At 40.7% G+C, this 24,062-nt stretch overlaps 1 protein-coding gene across 9 annotated transcripts in view; it reads left to right on the top strand.

The window, feature by feature from the left end:
* The window catches only part of CSGALNACT1 (chondroitin sulfate N-acetylgalactosaminyltransferase 1), a 359,476-nt gene that overhangs the window by 139,329 nt on the left and 196,085 nt on the right, over positions 1-24,062 (top strand). For 6 of the 9 annotated variants that reach the window (XM_012435253.2, XM_064368806.1, XM_064368809.1 and 3 more), the window contains exon 2: positions 17,267-17,361. The gene's annotated coding sequence lies outside the window, so the exon portion shown is untranslated. Of the gene's footprint in view, positions 1-16,681; positions 16,699-16,790; positions 16,955-17,012; positions 17,170-17,266; positions 17,362-24,062 lie in introns of those variants that run through there. The other 3 variants (XM_064368812.1, XM_012435251.3, XM_012435252.2) reach the window with 3 other exon arrangements.

The raw sequence follows: 24,062 nt of genomic DNA, 5'->3' as shown, positions 1-24,062 counted from the left end.
CTCCCATTTCTTACCTCGCCTGCACTCCTACCTGTCCTTCATGATGGAGATTTGAGTGCAAGTAGTCTAATGGGAATTAGACTTGTTCTTATTCAGAATTGTCCTAGAGTACTTGGCACATTCTTTTTTCTAACATTGGCAAATCTGTTTCTCTGTAGGAGAGATGCTTCTTCCCTCTGCTCCTGTAGCACCCTGCACTCACCTTTTCACAGCCTATAGTCTTCTGAATTACAGCTGGGGGAAATAATCCTTGAGTTCTCTAGGAGGGCAGGGTCTGTAGCCCTGTCATAGAGCCTGACAGTTCTGAGGCACACAGTGCATTTATGCTGGAGGAATGGGGCATGAGAGATTTGCCTGCTCAGTTACCTGCCCTCCATCCCATTAAATTTTTCTCCTGTCTTTTAGAGGTAAAGAATTCAGTGTGGAAGAAAATGATGATGGTGATAATTACATTATGTAAATCCAGCAGGCAGGAGAAATTTAGAAGGCACTTAGTCATGCAGCTGTGCCTGGAAAAAGTGCTAGCCCAGGGTTTGGGCTGAGTCATGTCCCCAGCTCTGGACTGGTTTATAGGAGAATGAGAAGCTGGATGCCATGATTGCTAAAGTTTTCTTTTCTTTTTGAGATGGAGTCTTGCTCTGTCATCCAGGCTGGAGTGCAGTGGCATGATCTCAGCTCACTACAACCTCTGCCTCCCAGGTTCAAGTGATTCTCCTGCCTCAGTCTTGCGAGTAGCTGGGATTACAGGTGGCCACCACCATGCATGGCTTCTTTTTATATTTTTAGTAGAGTTGGGGTTTCATCATGTTGGCCAGGTTGGTCTCGAACTCCTGACCTCAAGTGATTGACCTCCCTCGGCCTCCCAAAGTTCTGGTATTATAGGTGTGAGCCACTGCACCCAGCCAATTGCTAATGTTTTCTTATGTTTATGCATGCCAGCCCTACAGTTACAGTACATAGTCCACTGTGTTGTAATTTTTAGGGCATGTATTTTGCAGAGACATAGAACTTCCTGAGCAACCTGGAATCCGATTATTTCTTGGCAATAATAGTGAGTAGAAATCTCATTTTAAGCATACAAGCATAGCCAGTTGCAGTAATATTGCCTGTGATCACAGTGTTTTTGAGGGGCTGACGCAGAAGGGTCACTTGAGGCCAGAACTCTGAGGCCAGCCTGGACAATGTAGTGAGATCACTGGAGGCCAGGACTTTGAGACCAGTCTGAGCAACGTAGTGAGACCCCATCTCTAAAAAAAAAAAAAAAAAGTAAATCGGCTAGAAGTGGTGGCAAGGGCCTGTAGTCCTAGCTACTTGGGGGATGAAGTGGGAGGATTGCTTGAGCCCAGGAGTTTGAGACTGCAGTGAACTATGATAACACCACTGCTCTCCAGCTTGGGTGACAGAAATTTATCTTTAAAAAATAAAAAAGCATATAGGAATATAATGATTTTTCTTAAGTTCCTTTTTTAAAAGCCTATCTATTCTTCCTTCAAGATATTAAATAAATGACATGTTAACATAAATTGGCACAATTTTAAGATATCCTAAGATGTCAAAATATATAAATCAAAATGAATGCAAAGTAATTCAATGAAGATACTTTGGGAAACTACTCCCATGAGTCTGCCTTCGCTTAAAATATTTTTGGAACTTCTTGTTCAGAATTATCCTAGAGCACTTGGCACATTCTTTTTTCTAACGTTGGCAAAACTATATTTCTTTAAGACAGATTTATGAAGAAAATGGGTAATTGAACTGTATTTTTTGTTTATTAATTTACTCTGCTTATGAAAGAAATATATCTTTGGAGACCATAGAGAAAAAAATAACAGTCTATATTTGGTTAAACATTGTGTTAGGCTGTTCTTGAATTGCTATAAAGGAATGCCTGAGACTAGGTATTTCTTTTTAAAGGGGGTTTAATTCAGGAATCCTCACCCCTGGGCCACAGACCAGTACTCATCCATGGCCTGCTAGGAAGCGGGCCCCATAGGAGGTGAACAGCCGGCAAGTGAGCAAAACCTCACCTGTATGTACAGCCACTCCCCATCACTTGGATCACTGCCTGAGCTCCGCCTCCTGTCAGATCAGTGCAAACATTAGATTCTCATAGCATGAACCCTGTTGTGAAATGCACATATGAGGGATATAGGTTGCATGCTCCTTTTGAGAATCTAATGCCTGATGATCTATCACTGTCTCTCCCCAACCCCAAATGGGACTGTCTAGTTATAGGAAAACAAGCTCAGGGCTCCCACTGATTCAACATTATGGTAAGTTGTATAATTATTTCCTTACATATTACAATGTAATAATAATGGAAATGAAGTGAACAATAGGTAAATGACCTTGAATAATCCCCAAGCCATCCCCCCTAATCCTGCCTCACCCCTGTGGAAAAACTGTCTTCCACGAAACCAGTCCCTGCTGCCAAAAGGTTGAGGACCACTGGCTTAATTGGCTCGCAGTTCTGCAGGGTGTATGTGTATGGCACTAGCCTCTGCTGAGCATCTGGGGAGGCCTCAGGGAGCTTCTACTTACAGTGGAAGGTGAGGCAGGAGCTGATACGTCACATGGTGAGAGCAGAAGCAAGACTAAGAGTGAGGGGAGGTGCCACACACACTTTGACACGCCAGATTTTGCAAGGACAGCACCAAGGGGTTGGTCCTAAATCATTCATAAGAAATCTGCCCCCATGATCCAGTAACCTTCCAGGAGGCCCCACTTCCAACACTGGGGGTTACATTTCACTATGAGATTTAGGGGCACATATGTCCAAACTGTATCATGCATTAGCCAGTCCTTGGAAGAAAATGATAAAAACCATGGGGTTTTGGAGCCTGAAGGTGACAAGAAGGTCAGGATTCTCATCCAATTTTTTTTTCTATGACCCCTCATCAGTGCCTGGGGATGGCATTTGTCTGGGTCTGAATGTCTGGATGCCTTAATTTGAGGAAGCTGCATATTCTAATGCCATCTTTTCATTTATCTTGGACTTAGGGCTCTCTCTTTTTTTAAAAATAGTAACAAGTGGCATAAAGAAGTAACAAAAGATCTTCCCTAATATAACCAGAGTATTATTTTTTCTAGTTTTAAAATTATCTCATAAGCATATTTTATTTAAGATAAATTGAGTTCCTACTATGTATATCTTGTGTCTTCCCTCTTTTGCCTAGTATTGTATGATGACAACATTGTCATGTCATTATATGTATTTTAAAACATTTTTTTTAATGGTTATATTTCACTCTGTCATGTATAGCCACACTGTCTTGGTCATTTTCCTATTGTCGTCTTGAGAGTTGACGATGTGGATATGCCCATTTGTCTGTACCTTCGATGATAAAAGTATTATAATTAAAATGCCAGTTTGATAAATTCAAACTGCTTCATACCAATGAAATTTTTATTAGGTCGACGTTTTTCACATGTTCTTTGTCCTGTTAAATGTGCTTTTGATTCATATTCTGGATTGTTTGATATAAATGTTGTCATTCATCCTTTCTTCTCATTTGCATTTTCTGGATGCATTTTGCCCCTCCTTTTGTTTGTGATTTCTGAGTCACTTGGTTTTAGGTCTGCCTTGTAGACAGCATATAATTGGATGTTGAGAATCTTTGTCTTTGTTAGGGGTGCTTAACCTATTCACGTTCATCATATTTCATAGGTCTAATCTGTTAAGTTAAAAAATTTTTTCTACTTTAAATGTTTCTTGCAATTTTCAATTGCTTTTGTTACATGGATTATATTTTTGTTATTATTTGAAAGACATACATACGATGTCTATTTTGTTAGTGCTAATTTTGTAGTTTTTAGAAATTGGTTTGACTCAAAGTAGCTCTGAAGTTAATCTCAAAGAGAGGGTTCAAAAGAAGTCATGAGCAACAGGGTATTCTTGGAATAAGTTTCTGTCCTCCCAAAAAGACTACTTTGAAGAGCAAGTTCGTTTGGTTGGAAAGTGTTGATTTTTAAAATTTATTTATTTATTTTTTTGAGATGGAGTCTCACTTTGTCTCCCAGGCTGGAGTACAGTGGCACACTCCAAGCCTCCTGGATTCAAGCAGTTCTGCCACAACCTCTGGGTGACTGGGATTACCAGTTCATGCAACCATGTCTGGCTAATTTTTGTATTTTTAGGAGAAATTGGGTTTCATCATGTTGGCCAGGCTGGTCTTGAACTCCTGACCTCAAGCTCCCAGTTGGCTTCCCAAAGAGTGTTGATATTTTTATGTTGAAAAATAGTGTTTTACATTGAAGTCAGTGTAAGCATTTCTTCACTAGTTTTACCTTTTGGTTACTTCCAGACTTACTTAAAATAAAAATGAAAAACTTCAGCTGGCCTTCTTTCTCTGTTACACATCCTGCCTTCTTTGTTACTCCTCACTGTGTCTGCAGTACAAGGTGTGGAAGGAACCAGCCAGTGGCCAGCAAGGGCAGCACTCTGCAGCAGAAATTTTTGAATTAATTGTGTCTTAAGTCACTTTCCTTCTTGCCTTCACTTTGCACATCTGTAAATTGAAGAGGTTGGCACACATGAACTATGATGTCACTTCTAGTTTCAACTTTCTGTGATCAGAGTTTATTAAATACCTATTTGAATAACTTCCATACCAGGCCCTATATAGAATGAGAAGCATAAAACCAATCTATGTGGAAAAAGAAAAGATCCTAAGCTGATTGAAAAAAAAAATTGTATCTTGATCTATGTGATGGTTATAGAAGGGCATAATAGGTATAAACTCATTGAGCTGTATCTTTAAGATGATTGTACTTTACTCACCTATGTATTCATAAGTCAGTAAATAGGAAAACTAGAAAACCGAACATCCCTCCAATCCCCAAAAAAGAACAGAAACTGGCTGACAAGATGTTGAAACATTGTGTAAGGAGGCAGGATGGTATAATGGCAAATCCACAAAAAGTAGACAAGTGAGTTTGAATCCTGACATGACATAGTAGCCTTGGAATTTTGCACACATTATTTAGCCTTTTGAGTCTCAATTTTTTGTTTTTTGGTAAAAGTAATATTTGTAAAATTGACTTTGAGTCAGTCAGGAGTATTGAATGAGTTATGAGGCATATAAAGCACTTGGCATATAATAGGTGATCAATACACATTTTTAAAAGGGGGCAGTAAGAGTATTACACAAAATGTGACAGATTTCCAAGAACTAAAAGACTGCATCATTCTTGTAGTAGATTAAAGTCTGAGATCTTCCACAGCGATGAAATTTGTTACTTTTAATGCAGCGTTTTCCAGAGTCACTTGATCATGGAACCTCATTTTTTTCTAAATATCACCTATCAAGAATAATTAATGCATTAATTGACATCTGGGACTTCCTAACTCAGGGGTCCTCAACCACTGGACACTGGTAAACAAGTGTTCTCCCCAAATAAAAGCACCCGAAAATAAGTACAGCCTAGAAATCTCAGCGTTAAAGAGACTTGAAGAAAAAGCTAGTGACATTGCAAATTGCTAATATCTCTTTTGGAGAGTCACTTATTATAAAAGTGATTTATAGTAAAAGTCACAGGGGCTGATTATGGTCTTGAATGTGTTAATCCCACTTTTCAGATTATAGCCTAGGGAAAGAGATCAAATAGGAACAAACAATTTATTTGTTTAAAAATGCTTGACTGGGTTATAATAATGTATATATGTATATATGTTATTATTATATAATAATAACAACTGACTGAAAGATGGCTAATTGAACTGTTTTAGCAAAACAGCGGAATACTGCATCATTCAAAATGACAGATAAATGGACTAAGGAGATACATGGAGATGTCAAGCAAAAATTAGAATAGTGTGTGCAAGGTGAATGCACCACATAAAACCTGTCTCTGCAATGACGAAGCTTAGAAGTAAATTTTGTAAATCTCTGGTGTTGTGTAGGAAAGGGATGATCTATATTTTAATTTTCGTTTTTTATAAAATAATAGCTAAATGACAATAAAAACAAAGTGCTAAATGACAATAAAAACAAAGTACTAAATAACATAAATTATATGTTCTGAGATATAGGGTGTTTATGAAAATAGGTAGAGTAGGTAAAATATAGAATAAGAATATAGAGGTGACATGTAGGTAGAATTACAGAAAAATAGACATTACATGCTTTGCAGTTTTGAAGAGTTTTGTCTCACCAATGCATTGTGAAAGTAGTTATCACACATGAGAAGTGTTTTTCCGGAAAGAATTTTCAATGCAGTGAAAACCCCAAAATATGGAGATGAAAATTCATGAGAGAAGTTGTTCTTAAAGATATCAAGTTCTCTGTCAGCTGTGCTTTTTTTTTTCCAGCTGCTTTTCCTCTTTTCTTTTGTGATAAAAGAGAAGGTTTTATAGATGCTGAAATGGTTTACAACTGCCTTATTTAGTTGCTCTCCCATTTTTATGTCTCCCCAAAGGGTCACAAAATCTATCTGTTTAAAAAGAGAAAATGATGTGGTTTTAGTGCAAAGAGAAAATAGCCCCTTTAAAGAAGCAATAGGAATAGAAGTAAATGGCATGTGGCAACTTCAACCACCACTTACGAGGACTTTTGATCATCTCAGATGTCAGAAGCTACACAAGGAAAATGGAATGAGCTTCTGGGTGAGGGCTGCCTCCTTTTCACCCCTTGAAAGCCCAAATTAACTTTTCCATGTTTATCAAGTGAAAAAGATTAGAATGCCCAGCAGGACAGGGAAGTCACTGGTTGCAGGACCCTCCTCCTTTTTCTTGGGCCTTTGTGGGTGATCCTTGTGAACAGGACCTTCCAGAAATAGTGAAGAAAGCATCTTGCTAGATAGGGCGAGGATGGGGAGGTGTCTGGGTGATTCAGGGGATGAAGATAATTGTGTATGAGAAATGTATTGCATTCATGGAGAATTTTTTTTTTCAGCTTTTTTTTTGTGTGTGTGTGAGACATGGACTCACTCTGTTGTCCAGACTGGAGTGCAGTGTTGCAGTCTCAGCTCACTGCAAATTCCACCTCCCAGGTTCAAGCAATTCTCCTGCCTTAGGCACCTGAGTGGCTGGAATTATAGGCAAGTACCATCATGCCCAGCTAACTTTTGTATTTTTAGTAGAGACAGGGCTTCGCCATGTTACTCAGGCTGGTTTCGAGCTCCTGGCCTCAAGTGATTCACCTGCCTTAGCCTCCCAAGGTGCTGGGATTACAGGCATGAGCCACCATGCCAGTCCCATGGAGCATTTTTCATCCAAGTTGTAAAATGCAGGAAGTGCTCCTCAAAAGAGGACCAGCAGAATCACAAAGCTGGGAGGAATCTTAGAATTAATCAATTAGTTCAAATCCTTAATTTTACCAGAAAGGAAACAGACCCAGGAGGAGATATGGCTTGCTCACGTTTATAGTCATCAGCCAGGACATAGCCAAAGCCAATTCTGTTGGTTTCCGGTCATATTTTTTTTCTACTGTAATTCCCCTTACCTTCTGTCATCGGTTTACTACTGACCTTTTCTACTGCCACCACACAAAAGATCAGCATTCAGAGTTAGAAATGTAGCTATGCGATGAACGAAGAGTCTCTTTAAGTCATCAGAGGTATGAGTCAGCAAATCATGATGTACAGCATACAGATCCTGTTTATAAAGAAGGCCAGAGGTTAAATTTCAAGAGTTCGACTCTGTATTCACACCACCTGGGTTTGTATCCCAGACCCACCACTGGAGTGGTGAGTGATAATGCTAAGCGAGTTATTTAATGTCCCTGAATGTTGGTATCTTTACCTGTAAAGTGGAGAGTTAGGATTATAAACATCTGTCAGGTTCTCAGGTGAGAATTAAATAGGATAATCCATTAGATTAGGGCCTGGTTTACAGCAGGTGCTCAATAAATGCTAGCTAGCTAGCTAGTTTTATTGCTATGAAGCTAGTTATAACTATTTCTGTCAAAAATCTTAAACCGGATGTGGTGGTCCATGCCTCTAATCCCAGCTGCCTTAAAAAAATCTTAAGGAAATGAGAACTGTATATTTTTGAGGAGATGAATGTTAACTAGGCACAGTCTTTCAGTGCTCAGAATGACTTTGTCAGTATCATAAAACCTCCTGAACTCCCCGCCACATCAGAAATCTGCCTCTGGTAGTTTTCTCTGTGTCTAGGATAGCTTATATTTTCTGTAGCTTTTTATACAACAGCTGTCTTAATTACTCACAATTTTAACTGTGCCTTGTTTTTAAGAAACGGGAAAGGTTCTCTTGTCCCTTTCACAGGGTGGGCATGTGACAGGGGAATGGCTTGCTGCTTCAGTGCCCCGCTGCTCAAACCTCTAGGGGAGCATACAGACAGGCAGGCTGTGGGGCCCCGGCCCCATGGCAGTGTCTTGGGGTGGACCCTGACAGCTCCTGAAGCCCCAGTGGGCACGTGCTACTACGTGCACTCAGTTAGACCCTCTACCGTGTCACAAGGACAGAGGGCTTTCCGTGCCCCAGTTTCTTGCCTTGATAAACTGGAAGAATTGGATCACATGTGGCCTTGGAGAATGTGTGCAAGGTTTCACTGAGGAGAAGTAGCTTGGGGAAGTCAGAAGGGGATGGAGTGGGAAGGCTTTCCCCAGAAGTTGGGCCACTCAGTGGCCTGGGCTCTCCTCTGACTTCCCCAGCCAAACTCTGCCTCCTTCTGCTTCTGTCAGTCTGTGACCTGGTGGCACCTGTCGGTGTGTTCCTCTCAGCATCAAGCGCCTGTGTGTTCCTCTGCTGATATGCTCTTCCACATGTCCAGCTGCCTGTGTCTCTGCCTTGCTAGGGTCTCGGGGTTGTTTTTATAGGCACAGGATGGGGTGTGGCAGGCCAGGGTGGTCTTGGGATATACAACATTTGGGGAGGCATTTCCTAATGCCTGTCCTCACCCAGCTCCATGGGGGTGGAGCCCAGCAAGGGACCACACCTTCCTCTACCCAGCACTTCCCTTCCCTTCTTCTGTATCTAAGGGACCACGCTCTTCCCCTCCCAGCAAGTCCCTTCCGTGTCATTTAGATATTATCCCCTACTGTATAGCTTTATTAAGGTATAATTGATACACAACAAACTCCCATATTTAAATCAGTCAATTTGATTTGACATATGTATACACATTTGAAACTATCACCAAAATTGAGATAATGAATATATACTTCCCCAGAAAAGTTTTCGTGTGCCCCTCAGTAATCTGACCCTTCTGCTTCTCAGGGTTCCTCCTTGCCTCTCTCATCCCCCTTTCCCAGGTGAACACCGATTTGCCAGAATTGTATATAGATGGAATCATACAGTATGTATGCCATTTGTTTGGTTTCTTTGCCTTGGCATAATTATAATCCATGCTGATATGTGTACCAATAGTTCATTCCTTTGTATTGCTGAGTATTCCAATAGTGTTTTCTTTGTTCACTGTTTATCCCTGTCTTGCTTACCTGGCTATGGTGTTGAATGAAAACCACATTGTAACGATTTAAAAATATTTATTGAGGAAACATATCTGTGTTTCCCATTTACGTTTTTAAATTTCATTATCTAGTATGCATAGCAAATGATACACAGCAATTGTAGGGTCCCTGAGGGCAACACCCGTTTATATTCTGTATGCATAAATCTTTTTAAATGACATCTACAAGCAATATTACTATTTATTTATTTGAATCTTGAGGTTAAAATTGTGTCTTGACTCCCTGAATCTCAATATAAAAAAAAAAAAGTTCTTCCACCCGCGTAACCCAATGGATTGATGGAATAAATTTAATTATATAAATATTTACACAAAGTTTTCGTTTTCATGGCGAAAGATTTATTCTGTTAACGTTAGAGTCTTTTTTTTGAAAATGTGGACAGTATGTTCTCAATTCCCTTGCAGTTGGAGCGTAACACAAAATAAACTGAGAAATTGATACAGCAAAAGTAATACATTTGAAAGATAATGAGAGACCATTTGGGAGGCAAGTCCATGTTTGCAATGACTTTCTATCTTCATCATAGTATCTCTCAACTGTTGACATTCCTGCATCTGGGAAGGAAGAAGATAAAAATTGCCATTCACAGTGCCTGTTCAAGTTTGGTAAAAGATTTAATTTCTTCATCTATCACAGTGTCACCAGCCCTATGAATACTATAGATCAAGCCTCACTGCCAGAAATACAGAGACTTGGCAGAGTACAGAGTAGAATTCAGCCAGAGGGAATTGTAAAGAAGCCAGAGAAAACAAACTTTACTCATGCTGCATCTCAAACTTGTGTTCTGGGCAGTTGTCCTAAGTGTTGTCTTTGCCCGAAAAGGCTGGGAATTCGGTAATTTAAAAAGTGAGCCAGTAATGGAGATAAATGTACTAACCTTAAAGATGCTACAAAGATTCTAGTGGCACATAGATTTTTATTAGAATAATAAAAAGTAAGTGCAGTTTCTCTACTGGAAGGTAACTTGGAGATGATCTGTTCCATACTTTGATTTTGCAGGTGACTTGCTCAAGGTCACACAATTATTTTATGGCAGAATTGGGACTGAACTTGGCATTTCTGAACCACACACCTGTGCTCTCCCCCATGTCACTACTTCCATTGTTGTATTGGAGTAGGTGTGTTGGTGTATAAAGTCTTGGAATGTTGGCCAGGTGCGGTGGCTCACACCTGTAATCCCAGCACTTTAGGAGGCCAAGGCGGGCGGATCACCTGAGGTCAGGAGTTTGAGACCCAGCCTGACCAACACAGAGAAACCTTGTCTCTACGAAAAGTACAAAAAATTAGCTGGGCGTGGCGGCGAGTACCTGTAATCCCAGCTACCTGAGAGGCTAAGGCAGGAGAATCACTTGAACCCAGGAGGTGGAGGTTGTGGTGAGCTGAGATTGCTCCATTGTACTCCAGCCCGGGCAACAAAAGCAAAACTCCATCTCAAAAAAAGAAAAAAAAAAGGTGTTGGAATGTATAATTTGTTCTCTTTGGGCTGCCATGTATAGGTGTCCCTGTTGCCTGGGACCATGCATCCTAGATGAGCTCTTCTTTGTGATCCATGGTATCACCTTTGGGGGTGAGTCTACTTTTTGTGAATAGAGAGTTGTGTCTGCTAACTCAGCCAGCTATGTGATGAAAAGACCACAATGAGAGGTGACATTTGGCTAATGAATTAACCATGGTTGTTCTCTTTGATTGTCTAACTACTTTTTATCAATTAGCCTGCTGAAATCTTTATACTCTGGAAGTCTAAAACTTTAAGTGTTAGAAGAGTTTGTTCTCTTTTTGAGCTTCTCTTCCCTAGTCTTAACATCTCAGTCTCAGTGCTGTCTGCATTTTCATCATTTATTGGTGTATCTTGTTACCATCTGTAACATATCTTCTCACACCTAAGGATTCTCAGCTAGGGCTGGGAAAACAACAGATGAAGATCATCCTCCCTCACCAACAATCACTGATTTAGTCCAACTCTTTCATTTTGCAGATTGGGAAATGGAGACTCATAGGAGTTAATAACTTGTCTAACGTCTCACAGTAACTCATTTAAGATGAAAAGCCAAATTTTGTGTTTTGGACAGGATTAAGTGCAGCTGATCTTCCTGAAACATTGTTCAGGCCTCATTAGGCTCTGTGATGGCATCTAGCATCGGCTGAGTGGCTGCAGTATCTAATAAGAGCAGGGCTAGCCCAGAAGGATTTATTGGAAGAGGGTGTCTAATAAAACGAACAGTTGCATGTTGAGTGTAACTGTGGCATTGCAGACTGTGTGCTGGAAAATAGCTCTCTTTTATGGAGGTACATCAGCCGTCTGCATCTTCACTGATTTAGGAGAAAGATTGTGTTACTGGTCTCGCAGCCAATGACAAACAGAAGCAATTTACTTTCTTTTCAAGAGACTAGTTATAATGCGGATCCTCTCCAGTCTAAATTGGTCAGTCCTTTTTTATACTATAATAGCTTATCATTTATATCTCCAGTTAGCATGTGATGGGAGTCACTTCATTCTCGATTATGTTAGTGGTTCTCATGTTGACAATGTAAAAATAGTTCAACTCCAGAGCATGCAGGGTCCCCACCGGAGAGTTTTGGAGGCACTTGGTAAATATAAATCTTTGAAGTATAAGGAAAATATTATTTGATATTCTTTAAGGCAATAATAGACTCATACCTTTTTTTTTTTTTTTTTAGATGGATTTTCACTCTTCCACCCAGGCTGGAGTGCAGTTGCGCAATCTCAGCTCACTGCAACCTCCACCTTCCAGTTTCAAGCAATTCTCCTGTCTTAGCCTCCCAAGCAGCTGGGATTACAGGCACCCGCCACCCCATCCGGCTAATATTTGTATTTTTAGTAGAGAAAGGTTTCACCATGTTGGCCAGGCTGATCTTGAATGCCTGACCTCATGGTCTGCCCGCCTTGGCCTCTCAAAGTGCTGGGATTACAGGTGTGAGCCACCACGCCTGGCTAACTCATACCTTTTAAAAGAGACTTTAAATAATTTAGTACCATAATTTTGTTGTCTGAGATTATCCCATTTGTTGGGATAAGAAATTGAAGAAAATCAGAGTGACCCACTTCAGTGAAAGGATTAAAAAACAAAGGAATTACAAATTACTCCATTGAGTCTGAATCCTGTAGTCTCGAGACCAGGACACAAAGATCCTGTTTTTCATTTGACAAAATAACAGGAGAGTAATCTTTTGGGGGAAGAACTCATGATTTTTAAAGTCAGTTGTACTATTTGCAGTAAAATTATTTAATGTGGAAGGAATGTGGTTAAGGATACTGTATAGTAACACCCAATTTATAATGTGTAGCCTCTAAGAGCCCTTTCTTTTCTGAGACGTATTCTAGAGAAAGATGATAATTTTAGAAGTTGCCTGCACAGTTCCTGACCCTATCTCTGCTCTGTCCTCCAGTGCCATAACATAGAGGACTTCACTGATTTAAACAAATGAAGTTCCCATCAAGATTTAAATATATATAAATTTTGTATACATATAAAATCATCCACATATGCATAAAGACGATCTCACTGGGACGCTTTCGTTGGCAGACACATATCTCATCTCTTAGTGTTTTTCATTTGTTATTTTAGGCGTGCTGATGGAGAAGAGGGTTTTTAGTCTTCCCTTTTTATTTTTCACATTTCAGGAATCAGCATGTCTGACACAGACATGATTTGGAGGGTCTAAAGATTCAAGATTTTAAATAGATGGAGGTGAGTAAGCCTTGGAACTTAGTGCAACTTGATGGATATTTTCACACCATTGGATCCATTAAGTTTTTGAAGCTCTTTGGACATTAAAATGCTGAGAACTTTCACTTATTAATTGTACATTAAATAGAATGAGTTCTAGATGGTTAAAATATTATTGATGTCAACCAGGCGTGGTGGCTCACACCTGTAATTCCAGCACTTTGGGAGGTCAAGGCGGGAGGATCCACGAGGTCAAGACATTGAGACCATCGTGGCCAACGTGGTGAAACCCCATCTCTACTGAAAATACAAAACTTAGCTGGGTGTGGTGGCACATGCCTGTAGTCCCAGCTTCTGGGGAGGCTGAGGCAGGAGAATCGCTTGAACCTGGGAGGTGGAGGTTGCAGTGAGCTGAGATGGTGCCATTGCACTCCAGCCTGGTGATAGAGTGAGACTCTGTTTCAAAAAAAAAAAGAAAGAAACAAAAACATTATTGATCTCGATGTATTCATTTTCACTATTTTAATTGTTCTTTTCAATAGACAATTTTTGGTAAACTTCTTTTAAGATGATTGAAAGCAGATTTATTTATAGAAGACTGCTAATGAATGTCTGCCAAACTCTTTCTGTCGGGGTGGGGTGGGATGGACTTTACAATCTTTAGAATCTCAAGTGAAAATCTTCCAGAACCAAGTCTATGATTTTTCCATCGATGGTTTCTCAGCCACTCTCACCCACATCCTGCCTCCTCTTGCTCACTTCTTACTGTAACTAACACTTGTGATGACACACGAGCTTTTCTATAACGCTCACTTGGAATCCTCACTCTCTGTGCCAAGCTATGGAGAACACACTGGGCATCGGAGGACAGGGGAGGAGACTGAGACCTGGATACAAGAATTTATTTAATCTATTTTTTGGAGACAGAGTCTCACTGTATCCCCCAGACTGGAGTGCAGTGGCACGATCTCCTCTCACTGCAACCTCCACCTCCCGGATTCAAGTCATTCTCATGTCTCAGCCCTCCTGAGTAGCTGGGACTACAGGTGCCTGCCACCACCCCCGACTCATTTTTGTATTTTTAGTAGAGACAGGGTTTCACCATGTTGGCCAGGCTGATGTGAAAATTTAGACAGAGGGATGTCATTGTAACTTTCTGAATTGGACAAAGCAAGGTTTTATATCTGCTCTACCTGCAGTTTTTCCTGGATTTAGGTTTTACTTTTCACACATACTTAGTATTTCTTTGATAGGAACGGTGCGTTTTTGTCACTGTGATTTCTTATGAAGGAATGATAGGGGATCAGGGTGGCCTGTGTTCCTAAAGCCAACATGGCATCCTTAGGTTGCTGGCAGCACATCTACCTAGCCACCACTTCCATGCAGCTGTGTTCTGTAAGCCCCACACTCACTTTTAAACACTCATATGTGAAGGCTGTCTTGCAGGTAAAGGCGTGTTGCAAAGTCAACAGAGCAAAGCCTTGCTATCCTTTTTAGAGTTTGATTTTGCAAGTTAGAAAAATCCTGACTTCACCATGTATGAACCCAGCTGGTTACTTAACATATTTGAGCGTCATTTCTGCATCTCTAAAGTAGAAATAGTAATGCACATATCCATAGCATTGTGGTTTGAATGAGTTCTTGTGTAACATAGCTTGCAGGGTGTATGGACACATTGTAGATGTGCTGTTGATGTTCCTTCTCTTTTCTTCCCATAAAGCCATCTGTCCAGTTGAACACACCCACTTCTCGTTAGCTGATAGCATACCTGTGGTCACCTTCTAGAATTTTTCAGGATGCTGTTCCACTTCCACCCTGATCACCAAGGGGATCTTGCCAGGGGGCTCACCTTCTAGTCTTTTTCTTTTTCAGTTACTAGCTTCAGATGATTTTTCTCTGGAGGAATATCATGCTTGGAATGGCTAAGGAGACATGTACTTCCCAGAGCTGAAGAACAGGCTTTTAATGAGTTCCCCTACTAGAAAAAGAGGGAGGAGCCGGACCATGCCATGGCTCTCAACCTGCAGTTTGGGATTGCTGGTACCAGGCACTCCAGGGCTGGATGTATGTGGGTCACTTTATGTAGATGAGAAAACTGTGAACAGTTCTTCAAGTTGCTGGAGTGGAAAGTACAAATTAGATTATTAATGATTATGTGGAGGTACCAGCTGACAGTCTATTTGTTTTCATTATTAAAACAAATGTGGTTTTGGATTATGTAGATTTCCCCCCTTTTTACTTAGACGGCAAAGAGTATTCATGAAGGATATCCATAAAGACCACGGCAGTGATTGAGCCTTCAGAACTGCCCCCTGCAAGCTAAAACACAGGTTGAGAATCAGAAAGTGAGATGGATTGGAAGCCAAATTATAAGCTCATTTCAACTCTTGGTCTGCAGGCGCTGAAGTAACATTATTTGTTGTCCAGGATGGAAAACAACTCAGATTCGGGTCCAAGTGATTATTCCACTTAGGCACTGTTGCCTTGCTGCCAACTGCAATTCGGTTTAGACATAGATTAATTGGCCATGCAGAGGTGAAAGTGGGTGGTGAGAGTGGCGCAGGCACCGCGGTAGAGGCACCTGGTTGGGGCGGAGAGAGGGGATCCCGGGCGATTGGCAGCCCACTCCAGCACTAAACCCATAGTGAACTGGGGTGAGAGTGGGTGGGTACAAAATTGACTCTAAACCTCTATAGTGATGCACCTCACACTTCTGCGGACTTTGTTCATGTCAGTAAGTCAGAGAAAACCTGACATGGCATTTGGAGGCCATCCCCATGGAGAGAGTGGGGACCAGCTGTCTGCAGACGTGAGACTTACCAGTTGGCCTTTGGAGCTTTTTAGATCTGTTTTTCCTATTTTTTTTTTTTTTTTAATTCCTGCATGTGAAATGGGAGCAATAGTGTGTGTGTGTGTGTGTGTGTGTGTGTGTGTGTGTGTACACACAGTAATAGCAAATAAATGTATATTTGTATATGTATATATGTATATATTTGTATATGTAGGTATATATAATAGCAAATATATGTGTAGATGTCTATTTGCTATTACTTGAATTATAAAGACATGGGATAAAAATCATGACAATTCAGGAAGGAGGACTGTGCCTTGGATAATTGAAGATAACATTATTGACATGAATTTAACAGGAAGGGCTTAATCCCTTTATAGAGTATTTTCCCCTTGCCTTTCATTCCAGAGTATTTTGCTCACACCTCTTTCCCATTCTGCTTTTATCTAGTTGACACAGTGATTTCCTCCAGTGATATTCCCAAAAGACAGGGATGCACTGGGGCCCGTTGACGCGCCCTGCAAGGCAGGGGCAGGGCAGGTCCAGGGTTCACACGGCCCCCAGGGGAGCGGGGCACCCGATGGGACTCGCGCACGCCCTCTCCGCGGGTGTCGTGCTCCCTGGGACGCGCCCACCGTTCTCCCCGGGGAGTGGGAGGCTCCAGGCGCGGCCGGGGGTGCCCTGGGCAGATGCACTCGATCCTCACCAGTGGCGCTGCGCGGCGGCAGCCCTTGGGGTGCCTTGGGAAGGCTGGCGGTCCTCCCTCCTCCCATCCTCTCCCAGGGTGTGCACTCTTTCCTTCCCTGGGGAAAAGAGGAGGATTTTCTAATTTTTAACGTTTCATTTCATGGAACCATTTTTTTTTTTTTTTTTTTTTTAAGTGGCAGCGCTGAACGCAGTCTTTGCAGAGGGGGGCAGCACTTTCCCTCCTGACCCCGACCTGGAAACCCCAGTGTGACTTCGGGGTTGTTAGAGCGTTGGAAGCAGAGCTGAGTTAGGAAGCGGCTCGCTGGCAATCGGGCACATTTCCTTCTTGTGAGGTCAGCTTTTTTGGTTTGCTCTTTTTCACGTGAAAATGTTCAGCTTGATTTTTACATACCTTTAGACATGGTTATCATTTTCACTTGGTTATCACTATTTAAAATCTTTTTTTTTTTTTAACAAGTAGTCTGCATTTTATTCTTTGAAATAGAAAACAAATACCATCATGTTTTTTGGGGTAATACTTTCAGATGAATTGTGTTTTATATACTAGGTGATTTATAATTATCCCATTTTGTAATATCACATAAATTTAAGACATGGAAATTTACAAGGGTTGGCTTAAGTTATTTTATTTTGTTGTATTTTAGGTACCTTCCTATTTCAAGGAGAGAAGCCAAGGTAATTTTGACCCAGAGGAGGAATGATGTAGTCACCCCCTAGTCTTCCCTTCTTAAACCCCCAGGTAAGTGATTGTTTTCACTCAAGAAACAAACCTTTGCATGGTATACTTACTTTGCATTCAATATTCTGTTTATGTTTGAAATGTGTTAAATTTCATTTTACTTTGAATAATTTGCTTAATAACAAGTTATTACTTCAAGATACTGATAGTTTTTCCAAAATAATACAATTACTTGGCTCCATTAAATCCTTTTCATTCACTTCTTAAATGCTGTAACAGCTACAGCTGTATCTAACTTTTCCAACTTTCTAAGCATATATCTCTTCTCGGAGTGGCAAGTGACTTAAACCAATCAGAGAGCTGGAAGAGTTACATCTTTTTAAAAGAATTCACTTACATAGGAACATGTGTTCTCCCATTGGAAATTGGGACAGGATATTGAGCTTTCTAAAATATTCACCCTATCATCAAATAGTTACTCTAATTTTGACTTTGCTACAAAATAAGTATTTAGATACCATGGTTTAGGAAATTGAAGAATGGGCTTTTTTTCTGACTTAAAATGTCTTATAGGGATGCTGTCTAGAACTCTTTGAGAATAGTACCCTTATGGATTGCAAGCCTGGTTTTAGTCTGGGGACAAATGTAAATCTTTGGAACGTTGTTCTAGTTGTGCTCTTGTAACCAGTAATTTTGAGTTTCTATGCAATAAGATAGTTTATTACATCTAACAAGGCTAAACTTAAATATATAAAATGAAACAAGTACCTCAAAAATATCATTAATGCTGACATGCAATGGTATGAAAGAGGAAGCTGTGTATATGGTTCCTATCTGCAGCAGATGAGTCTTTTTTTTTTTCTCTAGAACTGATTCAATAGACATAAAAATGAAAGTAGGTAAGCTGCACTCGGCAGACACATATCTTCAGAAAGCACCCTTCACCTTCCTTCTTCATTTGAAAAATGCCTCTAGAGGTTTGCTTGATGGTTTTCCTTTTTAAAAATAAAAAATAAAAAAAAAATAAAATAAACTTATTATACTATTAAGATAAAATAATAAAAGCCGAAGTAGTTGATGATGATCTGATTTTATAATAATGAACTGCCCTTTACTTAAATGAAGGTGTATGTAGAGTTTCATAAAGGACTATATTTCAGTTACTAACAATAGAAAAAAAAAAAAAAACCTTGGCCAAAAGTTAATAATACAAACAAAAATAACTGAAGGAGAATTTCTCCCAAATCCTTTTCTAAGTAGAAAGTCAAATGGTTAAAAGGCTTAAGTGATTCAGGGCCAACTTGAAGGGCATGTGGAACTGTCCTAATCTTGGGCCTTGTGATGTTTAATGTTTTTGAGAATAACTTGGATGATGTAAAAGAGAACAATGTCATTACAACGCCACGTAGACCATAATTATTAAGACCTTGAGATAATACCAGAACACAGTTAAAGTAAACTTTACAGAATAGAGAAGTAGGCCAGGTGTGATAGCTCACGACTGTAATCCCAGTATCTTGGGAGGCCGAGGCAGGTGGATCCTGCCACTGCACTCCAGTCTGGGCAACAAGAGTGAGACTGCCTCAGGGGAAAAAAAAAAAAGAGAGAGAAGTAGTCCAACGCTGATTAAGGTCTACTTGGGCAAATGCAAAGTTATAGGATGTTTCTGCTCTAAAGTTAAGCTACCAGAGTAGGAGGACAGGGAACACTTGGGGAGCAGATAAGCAGGGCTGCCAGGTATGGGCTGGATTTTGCAGTGCTCACAATGCTGCTGAATCACAGTACAGAGATCAGGGATGTTACCAAGTTGCTGAGAGGCCCTACCAGGGCCTAGCTTGGGAAAGCCTTTGTTTTCCTGGAACTGCTACTTTTATAGACTCGGGGCTTGAACATCCTTCAGCAGCGGACCTTCACCAGACTTGCAAGAAACCAACGTGCACATTGAGAAAACAGTCAATGAGTTGTTTCCTTTCTCTGTGGGAAGATAGACCTACCCCACACCAGTGCATGCTTGGTGATCATGGGATCCCAGCAAGGGGAGTTAATTGTTTCATTCAGACATTTAGTAACAATAGGACGTAAGTTTTGCAATAGGGGTAGCTTTGTGTGTTAAACACGTCCTTCATAGATCTTGTTCCACCATGGTTCCTTCTTGGTCAGTTGCTGCTCACCATTTTTTATTTATTTGTTTTTTGAGATGGATTCTTGCTCTGTTGCCCAGGTTGGAGTGCAGTGGCACAATCTTGGCTCACTGCAACCTCCACCTCCTGGGTTCAAGCAATTCTCCTGCCTCAGCCCCCTGAGTAGCTGGGATTACAGACTTGTGCCACCACACCTGGCTAATTTTTGTATTTTTGGTAGACACGGGGTTTCACCATATTAGCCAGGCTGGTCTTGAACTCCTGACCTCAAGTGATCCACCTGCCTTGGCTTCCCAGAGTGCTGGGATTATAGGCGTGAGACACCACATCTGGCCTTTGCTCGCCATTTTTATGGCCACCTTGTATCTTGTCACTGCTCACTGACTCTATCTTGTCGCTGCTCTTTGATGTATTTCCTGCCTCTCCCTGCCTTGAAATGCAAGTACATTTCCACATCCTTACTCCTTTCCTCCTAACAAGGAAAAGAAGTTGTGCTGGCTTTCCGTGCTCCCCCTCCCCTGACCTGTGCTCTTGGCTCCACCTGTTCCTATCTCCCACCTCTGACCCTTCTCTTGCTGACTCCCCAGCTGCCACTCCTTGAAGCTGTGTTGGTCTCCTCCCTCTTTCTACCTAGTATACTTTCTTCTCATTGCTAACCAGGGAGCTTCAAACCTCACCTAAGTGGTAATTCCTATGATGAAGTGTTCCTGTATGAACAACTCTAGCCTGAGAACCAGTGCCTGACTCCTCCAAGACACCAAACAGGAGAATGAATGAGTGAGTGAATGAATGGAAAAGTGAATAAAGGATGTCGCCTATCTGAAGATGACTCCACTGATTCCTCTAGCACTACCCACATTCTTTTTGGCTGGCAGGTGTCATTGCATTGTCATGACTGTTCACACAGTGGTCTCCTGAAGTCACCCCTAAGCAGGGCACAGACCTTTCCTTTCCCATTTTGGTGATGCAGCACCTCCTGGAGCATCTGGGGGCTAAAAACTCTGTAGACACATAATCTTATAGGCCCTTTACAGTTCCATTAGTCTGTGAAGCATGAATAGCAAATAACATAAAATAGTAGCTGACGGGCCAGGTGCGGTGGCTCAAGCCTGTAATCCCAGCACTTTGGGAGGCCGAGGTGGGTGGATCAAGAGGTCAAGAGATCGAGACCATCATGGTCAACATGGTGAAACCCCGTCTCTACTAATACAAAAAATTAGCTGGGCATGGTGGTGCGTGCCTGTAATCCCAGCTACTCAGGAGGCTGAGGCAGCAGAATTGCCTGAACCCAGGAGGCGGAGGTTGCGGTGAGCTGAGATCGCGCCATTGCACTCCAGCCTGGGTAACAAGAGTGAAACTCCATCTCAAAAAAAAAAAAAAAAAAAAAAATAGTAGCTGATGCATTTATTTTGGAAGGAAGCAGATGTTATAAATAAATGATAATGTAAAACTGTAATGTAGTAACTTGGAAAGTTGCTCCTATTTGAAAAGCCAGAGAATAAGTAAGTTCGGATTTTATAAAGTGGCCTTTTTGGGGATGTGTTTTAGTCCTTTAAAATATTTTCATGAATGGAATGAGGAGTGCCGTGAAGTCTATAACTTTTAATCAGTGTCAGCTTTCACTGCTTTAGTTTTAATTTAAATTTATACTCCTGGGCCAACACTGGTTTTCTGCAGACAAGGCTACTCGAGGAGGTTCACTCTGGCACAATAATGAGTATCCCACAATGCATACCTTCCAGCAGGTTTTTTGTTTCTTCCTGTTGGTTGATCATTAATCAGGTCTTGTTGCTTGCCTTTCCCTTTCTGTTTTGAGCTCTGCGTATTGGGATTCCCTTTTCATTGACTTGGGCTCTACCTCCAAGCCTGTGCTTCACCTTCTCTCCTCTCTTATTCTGCTGTCCCCTATCTGCAGTGCCTTCCCCTTCCTCTTGACCCTCCAGACTCTTGCTCCTTCTTGAGACTCAGCTTGGGAGGTGTGCAAAGGGGGAAACTTTGCTGAGCCCCTTTGCACAGCAAAGGGGCTGGGCCATTGTGTGCCTCTCTATCGCCTTATTTTCCCTGTTGCTTATAATTATTTACGGGTTAGATGTTTGTCCTTTGGCCATGATGGCCCTCAAAGTAGGTATGGTCCTTGCATTTTTAGCATCTAGCATATGTATGTTCCTATTCATATTCACAAATAAAGGTTTGAAGAAGTTGCTGGTGTCTGAAAACCCTCATCAGAATCTAGCAATGTTGTCATTTGCTGCACACTTTATGGTGTACCAACCTTTCCCCTACTTTCTTCTTTCTAACATTTGTATTTTCTTGGAGGCAAGGGATCAGACTCCAGGACTATGCCTGGTTAGTTAAATTAATTGTTTAAAAATAAGTGAAGACTGAATGCTCCGGCTCATATCTGTAATCAGAACACTTTGGAAGGCTGAGGTGGGAGGATCACTTGAGCTCAGGAGTTCAAGACCAGCCTGGGCAACATAGTTAGAAGACCCCATCTCTACAAAAATAAATAAATAAAATTAGCCAGGTGTGGTGGCTTATGCCTGTAGTCCCAGCTACTTGGGAGCAAAGGTGGGAGGATTGCTTGAGCCCAGGAGGCTGAGGCTGCAGTGAGCTATGATCATATCACTGTATTTCAGCCTGGGTGACAGAGTAAGACCTTCTCTCAACAACAACAAAAAAGTAAGTGAAAGAAGGTAGAGGCAGCCCCAATATCCATTAATAGCTGAATGGATAAACAAAATGCAGTATGTATATCCATGTAATGGAATATTCTTCAGCCTTCAAAAGGAGGGAAATTCTGACACATTCTAAAATGTGGATGCAGCTTGAGACATTATGCTATGTGAAATTAGCCAGTCACGAAATGACGAATACTGTGTGATTCCATTAATATGTGGTCCCTAGCTAGAGTAGTCACATTCATAGAGACAAAGTAGAATGAGAGATGACAGGGGCTGTGGGAGGTAAGAACGGGCACTTGTTTAATGGGTACAGAGTTACAGTTTTGCAAGATGAAAAAGATTTGGAGTTGGTTGCACAACAGTGAATGAATTTAGCACTAGAAAACTGTATTTACTGCTACTGAAATGGTTAAGATGGTAAATGTTATGTAAATTTAAAATAAAAATTTAAATTTTAAAATTAATTAAAAATAAAAAGTAAGGCAAAGTACATGTTTGTATAAAAATTATCCTTTAAAAGTAAAAATAATGGAAAGGAATTTCTTTGATGTTTTCTTAGACTTTTCATTGTTTGAGCTTTATTTTTCCTTTGCTTAGATTTTTTAAATCACTTTTTATTTCGAAATGTGTTATGTATGAAAACAAACTGTATTTACATTGGTAAGATCTTTGGAACTTAATTTTAGACCTTGCTGTCCTTTTTTTCTTTTTTTTTTTTTCAAATTGTTGCTTCTATTTGCAGTTAAAATCTGATTCAGAATTACTCACTTTCTCACTTGTTTTTCTTCAGCAAAGATAATGGGATTGCATTGCTCATCAGAAATACGTGTATAATACTTAAAAATTACTTTTATGATTAAGAGCAGAAATGTTTGTTCTGTCATAAGCAGGGGACATGACACTCTCCAGGGTTTCATTTGATTGTTCATAGGAAGCCAACTATTTTACATTTTCCTCCTTGTCACATCAACAGTCCTTTCTTGTGAAGAATCCTGACTCTAAAACTGTAAATATCACACTGGTCCTTGAAAGAATGCAATTTCAGAATGTTCAGCTGACACGTAGGAACTAGTTCTCTTTTGACTCCAAGTTTCTAACCCACAATGTAATACCTTTCCTTGAAGAATTGAAAATGGAGCTGGGCATGGTGGCTCACGTCTGTAATCCCAACCCCTTGGGAGGCCAGTGCAGGCAAATTGCTTGAGCCTGGGAATTCAAGACCAACTGGGACAACATGGTGAGACCCCTGTGTCTATAAAAATATTTTTCAAAATTAGTTGGTTGTGGTGGCACATGCCTGCAGTCACAGCTACCTGGGAGGCTGGGGTGGGGCGGATCCCTTGAGCCAGAAAGGTTGAGACTGTAGTGAGCTGAGATGGCGCCACTGCACTATAGCCTGGGTGACACAGTAAGACCCTGTCTCAAAAAAATAAATAAAAAATAAATGGAACTTGAATCACATCAGCCTAGGAATGTGTTAGCTGAAAATGAGAAAGGGAGGCAAGAACCTGATGGAGTTACATAGAGAAGTTTGGGATAAGAGAGGGAGTGAAAATTAGAGTGGACGGTGGACAAAGGAAAGAATTACAACCCATGGAAACAGAAAGCTCAGTTGTTACTTACATGTTCTTTTGTTGAAACAGGGTCCTGCCTTGGCCTCCCAAAGTGCTGGGATTATACGTGTGAGCCACTGTGCAGGGACAGATATTTTAACATTACAAACATGATCATGTAGTCAAGTCCCCCAGGGAAAATGAAATTCTTCTCTTCCACTAGGCAAATATCTCATTCAAGCTGACACTTTAAATTTTTTTCTTAAAGGAATATTTAATTTCTTAAAATAAATGGTAAATAGAAATATTAATGTTGACCCTTAAATTTTTTTTTTTTTTTTTTTTTTTTTGAGACGGAGTTTTGCTCTTGTTACCCAGGCTGG

Source organism: Aotus nancymaae, unplaced genomic scaffold (assembly GCF_030222135.1).
Source record: "Aotus nancymaae isolate 86718 unplaced genomic scaffold, 86718_ANA_hifiasm-v0.15.2.pri h1tg000079l, whole genome shotgun sequence".
NCBI classification, from domain to species: Eukaryota; Metazoa; Chordata; class Mammalia; order Primates; family Aotidae; genus Aotus; species Aotus nancymaae.
Note: the sequence above shows the minus strand (reverse complement) of the source record. Positions and strands in the feature narration are given on the sequence as shown.